The 18562-nt window shown below is 45.5% G+C and overlaps 1 long non-coding RNA gene across 1 annotated transcript in view; it reads left to right on the top strand.

Moving 5' to 3' along the window:
* Nucleotides 1–18562, top strand: part of LOC142062237 (uncharacterized) — a 365718-nt gene that overhangs the window by 326257 nt on the left and 20899 nt on the right. Inside the window, exon 7 of the long non-coding RNA XR_012662407.1 lies at nt 497–1493. This is a non-coding gene — a long non-coding RNA (uncharacterized LOC142062237). The remainder of the gene's footprint in view (nt 1–496; nt 1494–18562) is intronic.

Here is an 18562-nt window from a genome sequence, read left to right as displayed (position 1 = left end):
TTTTTCCCTCTTTAATTTCCCCTCTCCTCCAGTAAGCTTCTGCCATGCAACCACTGCTTATTTTAAAAGCGCTACATAGAAGTAATGTAGAAAAAAGCCCCAAGGAGTTGACTTTAAGAGGAATTAATTTCCTGCTTATATACCTAAAAAGGTGCCGAGCGATGCGGAAGCCTGGCCTGGGCTGCGATCCCAAGCGCTCGGCAGACTGGCCCATGGGCTGATGCTTCCACACTGTCAGTTTTTCCTTGGGATATTAGAGACACGTGGCTAAGGGCTTGCTGTGGTAATCCTTGTGCTGGCTCGGTACTTGTCCATATCACTGGTACCTGGCAACCCTCCGCACACAAGCCCCTCAAAACCCACAAAAACCCCCTTCCTCAGTTCTGCAATATATCAACGAATCACTGCTTTGGAGTTCTCGGGCTTGCAAGTATCTACACAATTATTATCTGTAGGTGCGAGAGCAAAACTGCAGGATTTTTCGGTTTCTCTCCAGGCTCGAAGGCAAGAGCCCACAGGGGTGTGGAGGACAGGAGAGGATGCCTGGAGCTCGCTGCCTTTGCCCGTGCCTGTGGCTGCCGATGCCCTAGCAGCGGATAACTTACTGGAAACGAAGAGCTGCTTGATAAATCCCTGACGAGGTCCTCTGGCTTGCATGAAACCTAAAATCCTGCAGCGGTTTCCAGTCCCGGGGATGGGGTGAGCGGGCTGCTGAAGGGCTGTTGAGCCATCCAAAAAGTGGTGTTAGAGCTAATATTCAACTACACAATTTGGATAAGAAAATGGGAGCTTACAGCTTTGATCCCGAGTGGCAGGATGAAAAGGCCGAGAACACGACGGTAGAAGGTTACTTATGAGCATGACCATGAGATACAGAGGTCACAATTTGTGGCAAGGCTATGAAAGAATAAAAAATGCAGAAAACAGAAAAAAAGGCATCCCCAAAACCAAAGAAAATAACCACCAATGACCTTCAATAGGGTAAAGTCCAATAAACTCAGAACTGGTAGGTAAGATCCTTTGGGAAACAAGACCACATGAAAAAAGGACTCCAGGAAAATTGGCAGTTCTTTAAAAATGCCATTAAGGCACGTGTACAATCCATCCCAATGCAAAGGAGCAATAAGAAGGGCAGGAAGAGACCACAGCTAAATCATGAGCTCTTTTATTGACTCTGAGCAAAATGGAATTGTACAGAAAATAAAACGTGGATCAGGTCTCTGAAAAACGGAGCGTAGGAGAGTACGATAAGCATCGAGGAAAAAGCAGAAAGACAAAAGCACAGAGCAAGGGTCAAGTAGAAAGGCACTCCGCAGTGCAGCCGTACAGCTGCGTTAGCTGCAAGGGGAGGCCCAGGAAACTTCTGGTTCACGACTGGATGAATGCAGATCGGGGGGACTCGCAGATGGTGCCTTCGGAGACGGCTGAAGCGCCGAGAGCTTCTCTTTCCTCTCGTCTCTGCTGAAAACAGCAACAGCCAACACGGTGAAGAGGTAAGTACTCAGGGTCAAAGAGGGAAAAGACTTTTAATAAAGTATTTGCATACGGCAAATGTTGCTGAACCAGGCTGGTTTGGTAGCACGTGCTATTTTGTTCTCAGAGCTCACCAGGTGATCCTTAGCAGTTACCGGTGAAGAAGGTGGGAGGGGGTGGCTGAAGAATGGAAAATGACCAGCAAAATCAAGGATGACATTATATCTGGGGTCACCTTAATTCTTGGAGCTGAAGGCTGACCCCAAACAGGGCTAAAAATAGCAGGGCTCTGCGCCAAATGTGATGTCAGTGAAACTGTCCCCATTTACAGCATCTGAGGCTCTTGGGATTCCTATTTGTTTAACAGAAGCCAGTGGTAAATATAAATCAGTACGTAGCTGTGAGCTTTCCATTTGCTTGTCCCTACCTCAGCTTTACTAGATAAAAATTATATTTTGAAAGGTCAGCGCTCGTGTTTTAACTGTAAATGAAAAATACCTTCCTGGACAAATGTTAGAGGTGTAGTTTGCCACTGCAGGCGGTTCACATGGAAATTATGTACAGAAGCTTTTTGGAATTGTACATGTTCATACTCACCAAAAAGGTTTCAGTGAAGCAAAGAGCAGTGGCGCAGCATTAAAAAACAACCTCTGTGTTGGTAGGCATTAAATTGCAGCAGGAATTCATGGCTCCTGACCAGGTCATAGCAACATTGTGTGTGTGGAAAAAAAAAAAGGTATTTTTCCGACGCTTTGCTAACTAAAGGCTCCGTTGGCAGCTGTCTCCAGCAATCAGGTAAAGCCCTCTCTTGCAAACACCGTGGCTGGCTGTGGGTATGGAAATGCAGTTGCCCGGGGAGCGCGTGTGCAATGGGCTGCACGAGTCTGACAAATGAAGCAGATGCTTGTTCTAATTGAGTAACCTGACCAGAACCGGAGCCTTTATAATAAAGCCAGATGTATCTGCCAAGGCCCACCCCGCGGGACACTTCTCTTCGTTGTGGGGAGGAAGGGGAGCCTGGGAGAGGCAATACTGGCAGGAGTGATTTTTCTATTGCTGAAGTAAATCCCAGCCTTTCACTAGTCATTATCTGGGAGCAGGGAAGATACCCCTCCTTACTCCTTTCCCTGCTCCCAACCAGGTCCATCTCCAATGTCATGCAAAGGCCTGAGAAGTCCAGGTTTCCATGCATACGCGGGCATTCGCTCTTGCTGGCAGGGTTATGGACGAGCTGACTGCCCGATGGGCTGGCAGATGCTTTGTGTGCGGGAGGAAAGGCAAGCATCTGCAGATGAGCAAACTTAGGTCTAGGATCCATTTTCTCATATTTATCCCCAGCGTTTTCCCTTGCAACACAACTGAATGCCATGGTCGGTATTTTCCTCTGGAGAGGAAATGCAGAGGGCAGGTATGTAGAGGTCTATTTAAACATCTCAGTAAATGGAAGGATTTTTTCAGTTGTATTTTATAATTTATTATTTTATTTCATAATGGCATTGCAGTGAGCTGTGCCTTTACAAATAGGAAATTAAATCAGATGGTGATGTAAACCTGCAGAGGAGAACAGGCAGCTGTAATGGTTCTTTATTGTTTATTTCATCTGCTGTTGCATTTTGCCATCGTCTGGTGCTTAGTGAAGTGTATGATTTATTCATAGAAGACACTGTCACAGCCAAAGGGTTGTACAATAAACCACTGACAAGGCCTATGCCAAAAGCCATTAGGAAAAGAGAACAATAATCTAGACACAGAGTATTTACAGACCAAGTTGTCTTTAATTTAAAATCCTTTACTAAGGCTTGATGATAATCACATCATATTTCAAATCAGCCAATACTGACAGGCTTCTGTGTTTTCCCCATTGGTATTAAAAAACCTGCAATAATTGAAATCTACTTTAAGAAGCCGCAACAAATTAATGTCATCTTAAGGTCATTGAAGCACTCATGCATGCTGCCAAGTGCCAGGTTTTTCTTACTTAATATTAGTGCCAGGCTGGCAGAGGAGTTGGCACGACAGGTACGTGCTTAATATGGTTATTGGGCTGAATCCTGATCTATGGGCTTTCTTCTCTTCCTTCTGCTTCCCTCTCCCTCCCCATACAGAGGTATTTATATATATGTTTAAAATTTATATATATTTTTATATATATACACCCATGCTTTTGCTTCTTTGTGAAGGGGTGCGGTATCTTGCTGATGCAGGGATGGAGAGATGCTTTAAAGTCTGTAAATCCACTGGAATTCCCCAAAGGACCGTGCCTTGGAGGACTGCTCTTGCCCTCGCATCGCCTTCTTGGCTACAGCTCTGTCCTGATCGCTCCCTGCTACCGATTATCTTAGGAGGCTCTGAGTGCCAGGGGTATCCCTGTGGATTCAGTGTAATCCAAGAGGACAAAGCATTGGGATCAAAACGCATCGGGGCAGTGGGAGGGAGGTGTCAGCTCGTCGTCATTCCCTTTGCTCACCTGCACACCGGTGCACATTGGGAAACGGAGCTGTGCAGATCCAGCTTTTCAGCAAACGGGAAAGTGGCAGGTGACAGGGTCACCGTACAGCCGCTGGTCCGTGCACCCTGCCGCAGCCGTGGCCCCACAGGCTGCCCACAGCTCCCAGTCCGCGGCGTAGTCCCAGTCTAACCACGGGCAGGTCCCTGTGTCACATCTGGCTTTGGGCTTTCAAAGGCTCGTTTGCATTTCTCCTTTTATTTTTTTTGGAGCCTATGCTCCAGATCAGCCTTCACAAGCCAAAGTCACTCTGGTCTCTGCAGTGTGACGGGAGGGGAAGACCCAGGGCAGGGGTTCCCAGCACAGGGCACGTCTTAGTAATGGGAATTTTTGGAAACGCTGCAGACAGGGTGTGGCTTTTCCCCACACTAAGGTGTCTCACTGAGACATCTCTCTGAGGCAGGGCGAGGGTGCCCACATTGTGCATATCCATCTGGAAGACAGACTCATTTATTATTTTGAACATTATTTATTATTTGCTCGACGAGGACATTGGTGGCAGCACATCAGGCACGGGAGACGATAGAAAAAAACTTTGGTCCCTGTATGACGTTGGTGGCATCTTACTGGAATAAAGCAGGTTTTAGTGATCGCTTTGTGAAAGGTAGTTCCCTATGTTCTCCTCAAATGGTATTCCTTTTTGACAGGGGCCCTTCATTTCACTGTGCCATGCTGCTTCCTCTACGAAATAGGAGCGTTTTCTCTTGTGGAGGGTCTGCCTGCACCGTCAGTGCTTGGAGGTGGAGATAACGCCTTGTCCTGTGCTTATTCAGCCCAATTCCCATAAAATCTTGGCCAGCCTGGAGGTGAGCGGGTGCTCCGGTGCCCATACCAAGAGTCATGGAGAAGTGAAGGGATCCCATGCAGCAAAACCACGTTGTTAACATTTCCAAGGCTCATATAACGCCACATGGGTCCAAAAAGCCAAGCCCAGATACAGAGAGCGGATGGTGAAGAAGAGCAACTGAGTCATCCCAAAGGCAGAAATACTGCTTTGGAGTGGAAATTGGACATTTATTTTTTTCATCAGTCTGCTAAAACTGTGATTCCTCCTGCACCAACTGTGTCCTTGGAACAAAATAGCAGCCAACGGAGCATAAAATGCAGATTGCTTGTGCATAAAAGCGTAGCAGAGTTTTGTGGAGGTGTGGTTGTCAAAGGGTTAATGCCATCAGATGTCCCTAAGCTGTTCCCTACCAACATATCTTTCATCAGGTTTTATGGCTACTTTTTGGAGACAATAGAAGAAAAACCAAAGGGAGTCCAGTCTGCCTCCTTTGTCCCTGCAAGTTTGTGGGTGATGCAGTGCAGCACGCAGGTAATCGCTCTGCAGGTGTATGCAGTTGCAGGGTTTTGACGACTGAGAGCAGTATATGTATTGCTCAGCGTCTGCTCTCAGGGGCCCCACAGAAGAGGAAGATGAAGTGCAGTCTCTCGCTAATATTTACATTCTCTATAACTTTGTTCTTGCTTTATTTCTGTGTGATCTCAGATGTTGCAGAGCTGTAAGGAATTGTTAAGGACTTTGAAAGAAGGCATCCTGGTTTCTTTGTGATGTACAATGAAAGCAGTAGGAGTAAGAAATCTGTAAATCCAGCAATTTAAAAAACCCTTTAATTAGCAGCCAACCTAATGAAAGTCGTCCTCTTTGGAAACAAAATACATCTAGAGGTCTATCTCTGAGTGGGAATGCGTGTCGTGTTTATGGTCCCTTCTTGAAAGATTTCGAGAGTACTTTTGTCGTAAATTATAACACTGCTCTCCAAAGAGTTCAAACAGTTTCATTATTCCCGGCAGTTCTGCGGGGAAACTCGTGTCCTTTAAACAGGATTTGTAGCATATGCACGGCTTTCGTCACACCTCCTGCTCAGCAGATCTCCAAGCTAGAAGCTGGGTTAGCCATGGCCATGCCTGGGGACAGGAGATTAGCCTGGGTGAACCTTTGGTCTGACCCAGTGGCCCAACACAGTCATTCTTGTGTTTTAATCACCTTCAGATAATATTTCCTAAGAGTTGACGTGGGCAGGCTGGGGAGGGAGATGGGGTGGTGAACACCTGGATGACCATGCTTACTCTACCGGGGCTCGAAAAGATTTTGAGGATGATTGTTTCATGAATAACATATTAATTCGAACATCATGAATTCTTACTCTTCTGTGCAAAAGGGTTTTAGACAGCAGATTTAACTAGGTGATGAGATTGGAAAAAAATGAGCTGTCAGGTGTTTAGGCACACAAGCGTCTGGAAATTCAGAAAGATGCTTCTGATAGGAGCTCCCAAATTTTTATACAAGTACAAAAGTCCAGTTGGGTTTTATAGTGATTGTTGTTTTGTTTTGTTTTGTTTGTTTTGTTTTGTTTTAATAAAGCAAACAGAAATCTCCACCCCCTCATGGTCTCTGAAATAAGTGAAATTCCTCCATTTGGGATGGTTGCTACAAGAGCAAAGGCTGAGGGGTCCAGCCATGTTTTTTTGAGCACAGGCTGCAGGCAGAGTCTCTGGTTCAGAGGGAGGGCTGTGACTCGTCCCTTTGGGGTGTTGCGTGACCAGATCAGACGCTGTCACTAGTTGGGCCACGGCCACCCACACCAGGGTCTCCTCCAGCAGTGGTGGGAGGGGAGGGGAACTAACCTTCGCCCAGAAGTGAGGGCTCCTTCCCCTCCTCTCAGCAGCTGGCAGAGATCTGCAGTGTCTTCTGCTTCGTGGATGTTTGTAGGGCCCCAGCAGGGATTTCTTCTGGAGCTTATGCCCCTTCGCCAACGAGAAGTAGCACTTTGCTGTCCTAGCAAGGCACCAATGTGAAAAACAGACCAGGAGTGAACCAACAAAAAACACTCGGTCAAAAACATGAAAATGCTCCACTTCTCCAGGAAATCCCTCTCCACCTCCTCTTTGAGGCTGGAGGACCCTCCTGCTCTTGTGGTCTTCATCCTTCCTCCCTCCTACCTGTCCCCTGGATCCCTCATGTGTCACAGGGCTCACTGGGGATATAAGCAAAACGGCTATCCGCCTCCACCCGCAAGGATTAAGAGATGGCAAAATGTAAAGAAAGAGCAAAGAAATTTTTATTTTCTGGAAATAACTGTCACCGCCTGAAGCTGGCAAATTGATAGGGGCGGTTTTAGTGGAGCTGACGATGCTGTCACTGTTTCTCACATCTTGTCTGTATTAAGCCGGTGGTTGTGGGATGGGATTAGGTTGAAACGCCAGCCTGGCACCGTGGCCGGTGGCCCCTGGGGGCCAAGCAAACCCCGGCCTCTCCCCCTGCTCATTTCTGAAACTCCGTATCTGAAAATGAATCTTTGCCTCTGCTGGTTTCTATGCTGATTATTTCGCAGGGGATTCTGCCTGGCCTACCATAGCTTCCCCCAATTTCTTCAGAAATTACATTCAACAGCCTACTGTTTTTCATCTGCGAGCATCACACGCTTTAAAGGGCTTCTCTATAAAAAGTTTTCTCCAGCCACTGTTTTCAACAAGCATGAGATGCTGATAGCTTCAAAAATCCTGCTTGGAATATGGCATTAATATTTGATCTTCATTGAAGCCAAAGAGTTGTCTGACTTCTGCAGACAATGCAGAGAATAATAAAGCTTTTGTTTGTTCTTCCCGCAGGAAAAAAAAAAAAAAGGAAGCTTCGTTTCTGCTGATGTCAAGTGAATGCTAATGAAGGCGCTTGTTAGCGGAGAGGCTGCAGCCAAGCTCTCCGCTTACAAAAATTTTCCAGAGCTCTAAATAGAGAAGAAAGTGAGGGAGGAAACCTGAGCAGCAGCAGGAGTATCTTGCCACCGATTGATTTGTAGGGCTGTAATTTTCTGTGCACGTGCGTTTTCAGAACCTCACTCGGAAAGGGAAAGTGCAACAGGCTCAGGGTAACGTTTCGGTGAGAGTGTGTTACTGTATCCAAATCGCAAAATCATTTAGGTTGGAAAAGACCTTTTGAGATCATTGAGTCCAACCATAAACCTAATGCTGCCAAATCCACCGCTAAACCATGTCCCTAAAATGAAGGTATTCAAATAAGTAAATAACTCATTTTCACAGTAAATTATTTTTTGGGGGGTGGAGGAAGAGCCGGTTTTCCTGGAGTTTGGTCAGCAAAAATTCTCCTGGTTATTGTGATGTTTCTGTCTTGAAAAATAAATAAAATAAGCAAAAGCTCGTGAAAAAAAAAAATTACTAAATTAGCGCAAATCCACTGTGAAGGCTGAGGAGTTGCATACCTGCCTGTATTCTGAAAATTACAGTTTTTATCTGTCTTCTCTCGCTAAAATTTCAGCTTGACAATCCGGTTGCTACGTTTTAACAAATTACTGTACTTTTCCCTTCATTAAGAGGAAAGGCCCGTCATCCTGAGCGTGCCCGCAGGTGAGCCCAAGTAACAGGCCGTCTCGTCCTGCGCCGCTGGGGGAGAGGGCTAAGGCTCCTGGATTTAGCCACGGTTGGTTCCTGGGCAAAAAGAACACTGGATAAGCTATAAGAACAACCTTAATTTTTATATTTTTGATGCTATACTCTTGATCTGTATCCTTCCTGTTGTGCTAGTGCTAGAAATGTTTGGGTTTTAAATACTTCCTTGCTATAATAAAAGGTTGTGGGGGTGGGGGGAAGGGAGAAAAGTAGCTATAAAGACAGGAGTGGGAAGGCTTTTGGCAGGAGGAAAGGAAGGAGAAAGTAAGTTACTGCCTACTTAGAAAGTAATGATATGAGCAATTACCACTCTGGTGGAAATGAGGTGATCTCCAAAGAGAAAGTCACTTCTGAGATATCCTCAGCAAATGCATCTTTCAAGGGTGGGACCCTCTCCAAAAAGCATTTTAACAAAGTATTTTTTTATGGGAACAGTTTTATCTTTGGACTGGGAGAAAAACATGCAAAGTCTACTGTTTCCGAGCAGAAATATTTATAGTGTTAAAATAATGCTGAACCAATTTTCTGGAAATCTCAATTATTTTCCCTTTGGAAATTATAGGGTCAGCTGAGGGTCTGCTCTAATGCCTATAAAAGTCAATGGGAGATTTTGCATTCACTCTCCAGAGAGCTGGATCAGTTTGGTTCTCGGCTGCAAAGCCTTTAAGCTTTGCTATTTTTGAGCTATGCGAAAGTAAGATTTACATATTGGTAAATTGTACCCTGTGAATTACAGAAGGTCGGTGCTAATTTTCCACAAGCATTTTGGGGAGAAATAAGATCTACGAGACATAAAATTAAATATAAACATCCAAGCGTATCCTTGCTGTTGGGCTAAAAGTGATGCCAGGTAAGTGCTTTGTTTCATTTCAGTTTTTACATCACATAGTTGAGACTGGGAAGAGATTTAGGACAAAAAGCTCGTCCGTGTAAGCAGAATGAGTTACCTGCCACAGCAGTTATTCCCCATGTAATTTAGTGGCTGCTGTTCTTGTGTTTTAGGAATAAGTTGTCAGATTTTTCTCTCCAACTATCGAAAGGGACATTTCTCAGTTCTGCCTTTGTCTGTATTGAGTAATTATAGAATATTTTTGCCCTTATTGAAGATTTTTGCTTTTTTGCTCAATATTTATATTAGAATCACAGAATCATTAAGGTTGGAAAAGACCTCTAGGATCACCAAGTCCAACCGCCAACCCAACACCCCCAGGCCTCCTAAACCATGGCCCCAAGGGCCACGTCTACACGTTTTTGAACCCCCTCCAGGGACGGTGACTCCCCCACCTCTCTGGGCAGCCTGTGCCAGGGCCTGACCCCTCTGGCACTAAAGACATTTTCCCTCATCTCCAACCTAAACCTCCCCTGACGCAGCTTGAGGCCGTTCCCTCTCGCCCTGTCACTGGTGACCTGGGAGCAGAGACCAGCCCCCCCCTCACTCCAGCCCCTCTCAGGCAGCTGCAGAGAGCGAGAAGGGCTCTCCTCAGCCTCCCCTTCTCCAGGCTAAACCCCCCCAGCCCCCTCAGCCGCCCCCCAGCACACTTGTGCTCCAGACCCTGCCCCAGCCCCTGCCCCAGCCCCGCTGCCCTTCTCTGGACACGCTCCAGCCCCTCCAGGGCCTTCTTGTCCCGAGGGGCCCAAACCTGAGCCCAGCATTCGAGGTGGGGCCTCCCCAGGGCCGAGCACAGGGGCCCCATCCCTGCCCGGCTCCTGCTGGCCACACCAGTGCTGACACAAGGATATCTATCTCTCAGTATCTGTTACGGTAGAGTTTAGAGGCTTTATCCAGTTACGGCTTCACCATGTCAGGACATGTGCAAGCCCCTAGCAAGAGATGCTGCTTGCCCTAAGAGTGTGTGTGCTGAAGGACCAGGTTTTTAGGGATTGGTTGGACAAGCACATTTTTCATAGGAAATAAAGGCACAGGGATGCTTTAGCTGTCTTTGTAGCAGGAGATCCAAAACCTGTCTCTCTGCTCCCAGGTATTTTGGCCAGATAAAAGAGAACTCTCTAAATCTTGCCTTCCTGATGGCTGGTTAAGAGTAATGAGGAGAAGTGGTTGATGGTTTGGCCCTCGCCAGCATAGCCACCGGGGAGGCCAGCAGATAGGCGCGCAGGCAGTGCGTGTGCATGCACGGGCACACACACCCCGAAATGTGCTGCGCTGCAAACCAGGCAGGCCGGCACTGCAACGCCTGCCTGCAGCCAGCCCTCTGATTTACCAACATTTACCGTGTTTTCTGCTGTGCTTGATTCCTCTCAAATGTCCCAGCCATGCAAATACTCCTGAAGGCGAATTTCCACTGGGAACAGATGGGTACAGAGGAGCAAGAGCTGCCGGTGCCAGCAGAGTTCGAGTGGTGATGAATTTGCTCCATTATTTTCACCCTGGTCTGAAATGTGCCGTGGTCTCTCAGGCAGTAATATTTGCTTCCCGGCTCCCTGCTCGCTGGCTTTTCAAGCTCTAATAAAAGTCAGCCTGTGGGTGAGGTTACTTCTATCTGTGTCCTCCAAGCTGGCTCCAGTGTGCTGTAAACACAGGCTTGTTACGCCTCTAATACATAAATAAAACTGGAGCTCCCTGGCCCGGGTATGGTGGCTGCAAGAAAACTTATTATGTTCCACTTCATTTCTACCCAGCCTCATCTGAAAGCACTGTCTGGACAAAAGCAAATGGTGTGATTGAAGAGGCTGTCCTCTCTGCACTTACCACTGCTCAGCGGTCCTGTCGCTGGAGTCATTTTTTAGCCTGAGCTTTTTTCATGTTCAGTGGAAAAAATGTGAATTAAAAGGAAGCCCCACCTCTCTTCCCAAAGTCACAGCACCCAAAGGGGCTGTCTGACAGGAGCCATCGTTAATACCCTCCTGTTTGCCCATCACACTGGCCTGAGCATCCGTCTCTGTTTTCTTCTTGCTTCTGCCGTCCTTTGCACAGTGCAGCAGCACCCCAAAAGACTCCCCTGCTACTAGCAATTCTATTTTCCTTGCATAAAAGATACCCTTCTCGGGCTTTTCTGGGAAAGAGTTGACTTAAAAATCAATCTTGGTTTTACTTTTTTCGTCAAACACCTGGAATGGTTTTGACAGGTAATTTCAGGGAAAATGACAAAGAAGTCCCACCAAAAAAAAAAAAATATAAAAAAATCTCAATGCACTCGGTCTTGTGTCTGTGGGATTTGTCGTCATGAAACCAGGTAGCTTTTGCACGCAGCTCAGCTGTGGCCGGGACAAGCAAGTTCCATCTGCGAAGGTCACGGAGAGCGGACACAGGCATTGCTCTGTTCCCGTGTCCTGCCAAACGTGCAGCCGATCCATCCCCCTGCTCTGCCCTAGCCATGGGGTCAGGTCATGGCACAGCCGATGCGTCGGTGCAAGGGGATTGATGGGGGGCGTCGCAGAATGGAATCACAGCCGCTTTAATTTAGATGGCCTTTATTGAAAAAACTTTGCCTCCTTAAATTTGAATGGAAGAAAAATCAGCAAAGGTGCCTGGTAGGCAGTGGGTTGGGCTGTCTGTGCCAGGGACCCTGGGCAGAACAGAAGTTACTAATATTCTGCTGTGTTATTGGTTGGTTTTGGTGTGTAGCATATGTTGGGGGGAGGAAAGCGTATTGCAGGCGCGGCCACTGCTTCGCAGGCGTATTGCAAGACGCGTGTGGGCGGCAGAGTCGCGAAGAGAGTCTTGGCGGTGCCTCGTAATGAGGAAATATCTTAATTTAGCAGTGAGGGGCCTTAGATATGTCATGGAAGTTGAGAGCGATTCCAGCCATGGAAACATGCTTTGCGGTAAACATGCATCACTTAGGTTTTTGGTTTTCTCTGGCTAGTTTGGTGGAGGCTGATTCTGGTATGGGATTAGTGCTCTGCCCGTAGATGGCGTTCCATGGTTAACAGGCAAAACCTCTGCCTGTTTTTTCTTTTGGTTGTTCCATTTTTAACTGACTGAACCTATTAAAAAAATCTGCAGGAGTAACGGCAGAGGCAAATAAAAATAGAACGGGGATTAATTACCTGTTTGTAAATTATGGTGAAGTTAAATATTTAAAAGGCTGATTTTCTAAAGAGCAGGTACGAAAAAACACTATTAATGCAGAAAAAAACCATTAAAATTACATTAGATGCCTGACGTTTTTTCTATACCTGTTTGAAGGAAAGTGTCTCTTGATACCACGCACGCCTGGTGGGAACAGTCACTTTCATTGTTTGATTTCCATCTCAAAGGAATCTCTATATGAAAGGTCAAAATCATCAATAGTTAGCCAAACTAGTTAATAGCTTTTAGGATCATTATTAAACTCAATTTTTAACATTTTTTTTATTTAATTCCTCTCATGTCCACCAAGTTGATAAACTTTTTTACAAGTTCTGTGTTCTAGAAATCAAATTGCACTTTTATTGTTGTGTTCTGAGTTAATTATATAGCAAACCAGGTTTCTCTCTTATATATTAAATCTAGCAAGTGCCCTTTTAACAATCAATTGATATTTAATTACAGCAGAGAAGCTGCCCTATTAAATCTAAAGTAAATGCTCATTCAAGACTATTAAAGTGTTACCAGACCATCAAATAGCAAATGCAATACAATGCAGCATAAACCACTATGTGGTCGGTTTTCCAGTGCTGCTTTGTAAACCTGAGTAGAAACGCTGACCTCAGATGACTTTTTCTTCAATTTTTGGTGAATTCCTTGGCAGAATTACCTTTACAAAATCAGTTTTACTTAATGAATGGTACCAAAGACACAGGACCTTTTTTCTGTATTCCAGCCTAATCGTAATAGTTCAGAAGGGGAGGATTAATGAGAAGCTCAGAAGTACGGAGCATGGAGAAGGCAGGACGCACCCCAGCTCTCTGCCAGTTTTCCTCCTTCTCTGACAGCTCAAGAGGAGCACGATATTTGCTTTCAAACACCAGTAATGGCAGATGGCAGGTAGACATGGTGACAGGGGTAGCGTTATGTAAAGGTAATGGGCAAAGAGAAAGATAAAACACTAAATTAAAATACCAAAACTTGAACTGTTTAGGAAAACTGTGTGGCTCAGAGTCATCGCTTTCCAGGCAAACACAGAAAAATGCATCATATTTCACTGAGGTTTTGCATTGACAAAATTCCTATATATGTCTTGGTCAGAAGTCTGGATTTGACCAATTACTAATGCTCGTTGGAATAATCTCCCCAGGGAAGGGGTTGGCTCGGCCACGTTGGACACCTTCAAGAGCCGTCTGGACAGGGTGCTGGGCCATCTTCTCTAGGCTGTGCTCTGCCTAGAGAGGTTGGGCTAGATGATCCCTGAGGTCCCTCCCAGCCTGTGAGTCTGGGATTTTCTGAACCATTTCTTCTCCCAATTACCCGATCCAAGCTGTTGTTTTGCAGAGCCCCAGGCAGTTCTGGTTTCGTTGCTCTGGCTGAGCCACCGCAGAAAGACAAAATGTGCACATGGCTGAATATGGGTGGAAAAGTCTGCAACTTCTTAAACGCATACAATGCAATGGGCAGTGCCATCGTTCATCCTTTATGGGTCCACAAGCACCCGGAGCATCTGGCTAACCAGAGCGATGTCACTCACAGTATTAACTGGGTCTTAGCAATATCTTGGCTACTTTGGCTGAGCCTATTCTTCATCTCTGCCTGCGTGGGTGGAGCCTACTTTATTTCTGATCTCTCTCCTGGTTAAGGGGAAACAAATATCTGCCAAACGCTGACATGGCAGTGACGGCAAAGCCAAAGATGATGCAAGGAAAGAGGGGTTGGAGGATTTATTTTGACTAATAGGGCACCATATTTAAACTAGGAACAGTTTTTCTGAAATTCTTACAAAGCAAGCGGTTATTTAAGTTAAATAGCCGAAAGGGTTCTTTGCAGTGCGATGTGGAAGGCATTTAAGTGACTAATGTTTCATCTTGAAGGAGGAACCTTCATTATTCAGTGTAAGCTATTACTTCTGATGAGTTACAGGTCATTCATCAGTCAAATCTATAATGTATCATACATATTCATGCCTGTACGTTCTTAGAAGAGTGATGTTAATTTTGGTTTCCCTTGACTTGTTTTCCATCTTCATTTACCTGCATACTCTAATCTTCCATTTAAAAAAAAAAGGTGGAGATTTCTGTTTGATAATTTTTATTGGGTCAATTAGCAGTGGAGCAACCCTGCAAACAGTTAGGAGCATACTAACGTCTGTGAAAAGGCGTTTGCTCACGGAGTGGAGGTGAGATTGGGCAAGGGCACTTGCCAAGCTCAGCACTTTGGGCCTAATAGGGCCCTCCACAGAGATCAACAAATGCAAACTTCCAGTTTAAGCTGTATTTACACTCCAAATGCATTTGATTACAGCAGAATCTTATGATCAGTGGTATTGGCATGTGAATAGGAAAAGAAAATGAACATTTCACAAATTTTCCCTTCGCATCTCTGGTTCTGAGGTCAGATGTCATTTCAGCGGCACTTCTAGGCTCTCAACCTTGCGCTTGATTAGTGTTTTCCGAGGCATAAAAATAAAGGCTTCTAAAAGCACAGATTAGGTACCCTTTTGATCTGACCGAGGGAACAAAGCACAACATGGTAGAGGCAGAAGCGCTGGCTGCTCTTCTTGGCTTTGCCACTTACCTGCTGGGTGAGGCTCAAACAGCGTCTTTATTTCTCAGTGCCTGTGTTTCCCTTTTGTCTCTTCAGATCAATAGCCAGTCTGGGCAGAGGCAGTGGTTTGGACAACGTGGTTTGCTCTAAGTTTGGACCTTGAGGTGTGAAACAATTTTCCTTTTAAGTAGCAGGCCTTGTCAATTATTTTTTTTTATTTTTTATTTTTCCAAAGAAAGAACAAAATCGATTCTTCTTTTGCAAGGTGAGACAAAAATTCTCTTTTTACACAGCAGGATGAGGAGGGGGAAAAACTCTTTAAGCAGAACAAGAAAGTCTGTTCCTTGCAAGAGCATCCAGGGAGCGTTTGTGCTGCTAGTTCAGGGGCCGGACCTTTTACAAGAATATGTCCCTTAAGCAATGAGAAGGTGCTTCCACATTTAGAAGTCAGGAAGAAATGGATTTAGCTGGTGATCCCCTTTCTTCTAATCAGCTTAGCATTATGCTTCTGGCTTTCACTAAGTAATAGGAGACAAAGATCTATCTGTCAATATATAAAGACACTAAATGCCCATGGTGTGCCAAAGCAGGCCGGGGAAGCACCGTGTGGGTAATTAGCAAACGGAGATATGCAAAACGGCAGGTTTTTCAAATGCACAATCCAGCAAAAAGCGCTCGGCAGCAAACCTGCTTGGACGGTCGGTCACAGAGCTGCTCTGCAGGCTCCCACTCCTCCCGCGCCTCCTCCCGTAGTTTTTCCCGGCAGATTCAGGGAATGTGCTGTCACATTTCCACCTCTCAGCTGAGGACCTTGTCCCCGCTGGATGAGGAGTTCCAGGAGACCTAGGTTGTCTTTGGTCTCAGATAAAAACACATGGTAATTCTTTTTTTTATTCTTTTTTTTTTTTTCTGAGAAATAACATGCTTGCTTTCAGGCAGCTCTAGGACATTATTTCTAAGCTTCCACCAACTGCCTGACGTTCTGTGTTTGAGGGTTAGGTATGTTTTTTTTACCACGAATAAGTGATCACTGACTGTGATTCACGCTGTTGAAATAAGCTACTACTTTTCAGCCATAGTAGTACCAGTGTAACCCAAAGGATGCAAAATTTTTATCTCCCAGTTGCAGGTTTCTGTACTCCTGAATATTTTCCTTTCACAAATCTTGGGTCAAAGAGAAGTCTCAGCAGTCTGGAGAACTGATGAGTCTTGTGGCCCTGTTTTACCTCCCTCATCTTCTGCCAAAGAAACTGATCTTTAACTATTACCTAAACTGTTTTTCCCATTTACTGGAACAACTGCAAAATGAATGCAAGGGTCTTTGGGTTGGCTCTGCTACGTGTATCTCTGGCCACTGTTTCTTGTACCTTCCCATAACGCATGTGCTTCTCTTAGGGCAGAAAAAGTTTGAGAACAGTTTAGTTATTCCACCAGTGTTTGCAGTAAGTGAAAGAAACAGTCTTTCTGCCCAAGCAGACATGTGAGCGCATACTTTAAGAGCGGCGCTTGGCCAACTTTTTCATTAATGCTGTCCAAGCACAGCTCAGTTGATCTGAGGACATTTGTGAGTTTCTAGATTGAAAAGGTTGTGCAGGTTGCGCTCCTTTGGCCATCCTTTGTGTGCTGGGCCCAAGCATCTCCCCAGAGATGGTCCATACCATGACAGATACTGCGCTTGTGGGCTGCTGGACACAACCCTGAGGCTCCTGTGCTACAGTTACTCGTGCAAACTGAGTCGAAGACTTACCGTGACAGCTACAGGAGTTTATTGCCGTTCGCTTTATAGAAAATTGAACATACGCGTATACGAGGCACCACTGAAGAGCTCATTCAAGAGCTGTTGCCTGGCCAGGCCAAGCATGTTCATGGGTGGGAACTGCTCACGTTCTGCACAATTAATTGCTACCTGAGGCTGCCATTACCTGTGAAGTCTCTCAGAAATCACCTGCCCCTCCAGGGCAATCGGTGTTACCAGATCTTCCAGGGTAAGATTTCAGGTGTTTTGCAATAGTTATCTTTGGGGGACGAAGGACTCTGCGCAGAGGTGTGCAGTGGCCTTCAATGTTTTAATGCAAAACAGTAAAATGGAACTTCTCATACAGCAATTTTTAAATATTCTGGAATTCATGGCTTACGTACATGCATGTGACAATATGGAGTTGAGTAACTGGAAAAAACCCCTTGAGTGAAACAGAAATGGCTTCAGTTTTGTGTCTTTCTGTAATAGCTTCTGAAGAAGGGGAAATAATTGACTGTAGCTTCCATCGTGAAGAACATGTGTTTATGGGTATATTTGTATTAATCGTTTATGTGCTGCATAATCAGGTGCATCGCATTGAAAGAAAAGGCGAAGAAGTGATGTCTCTGACCCCCACGGTGCGCTCCATCCCCACCTGCAGGCTGGAGTTTCACCAGGCATTTGCACGCCTGCAGGTTGCAGTGTGGGCACAGTGCCCGTGGGCTCCCCAGGGCCCATCAGCAGCTCTGTTTTGAGTGGTGTGGGCAGGCCATGGCCACAAATGAAGGAGGGATGGGAGTTGTGGGTGGTCAGTGCTCCCTCTGAGCACCTACTGCTGTGTCTTGGCTGCTCACGGTGTCTCTACTTGCTTTAAAACTTCACACTTCTGCTGAACATGTTTCCTTCCAAGCCTCTGTGTGTATTAACCTGATTTTTCCTTAATTGAAATCACACGGGTTTTAACGTCTTTCTGTAAAATTTCCCTGTCCATGGTAGATAAAAATCTCACCCTATTAGATATTGCCACCAACTCAGCACATTAATATTCATCATTACCTTTTGTATGCTGCCTTTCAATTAATTTCCAGCCCACATGAAAGTGCTTCTATCTAAGCCTATTTAATTAGTTTTTAAGGTAGAATTTCTCTTAGACAGTTTCTGCCACTTCACTCCAGATATAATACAGATTCCTTGAATCTGCTTTGATAAGTCTATTGAGTAAAACAATCAGGTTTGGCTAGCAAGATATATTTTTGATAAATTCTACTGTCAGTGCTTTTCTGAACTGCTTAAGAATAAAAAGATCTCAGTCATTCCTGGTGTGGAGGGAGACTGCCTCAAAAACCATGGTTTTTGTGGAAAAAAAGTCTTGATGGTGTATCAGCCTCCCTGTGCTGTCATCTATGGGAGCAAGAGGGTTAAATGCTGCCCAAGCCACATATTTGGCATAAAAACCTCTTCTTAGAGCCCAATTTGTGCTTCAGAAGAGAGCAGGGAGTGAACAGCTTGTATTTTCTTTGTCAAACAAGTGGTCAGTGAATGATGGAAAGATGATAGCTCTGCCGGGAGTGCAGTCGATATATGTTTAGTATGTTGTGCTGGGCAGAGCTTACAGGCGGGGTTGTTTGTTTTTGAAGCAGGAGCAATAACGTACATAGATTTGGGAAGATACGCTGTGTAATGTACCTTATTCTAGGAGGCAGCGGATGGAACAAGAGTGTTTGGCTTGCACGTGCAGCCTGCATGACGGAGGTGCTGCTTACAGGCTGGGTACGACCACCCCACCTCTTCGCTGTGAGCTTCAGTAGCCACGTTTATGGTGGTCCGGTGCATACGGATCATCAGACTTATTCTCCAC

Source organism: Phalacrocorax aristotelis, chromosome 9 (genome assembly GCF_949628215.1).
Source record: "Phalacrocorax aristotelis chromosome 9, bGulAri2.1, whole genome shotgun sequence".
NCBI lineage: Eukaryota > Metazoa > Chordata > Aves > Suliformes > Phalacrocoracidae > Phalacrocorax > Phalacrocorax aristotelis.
Note: the sequence above shows the minus strand (reverse complement) of the source record. Positions and strands in the feature narration are given on the sequence as shown.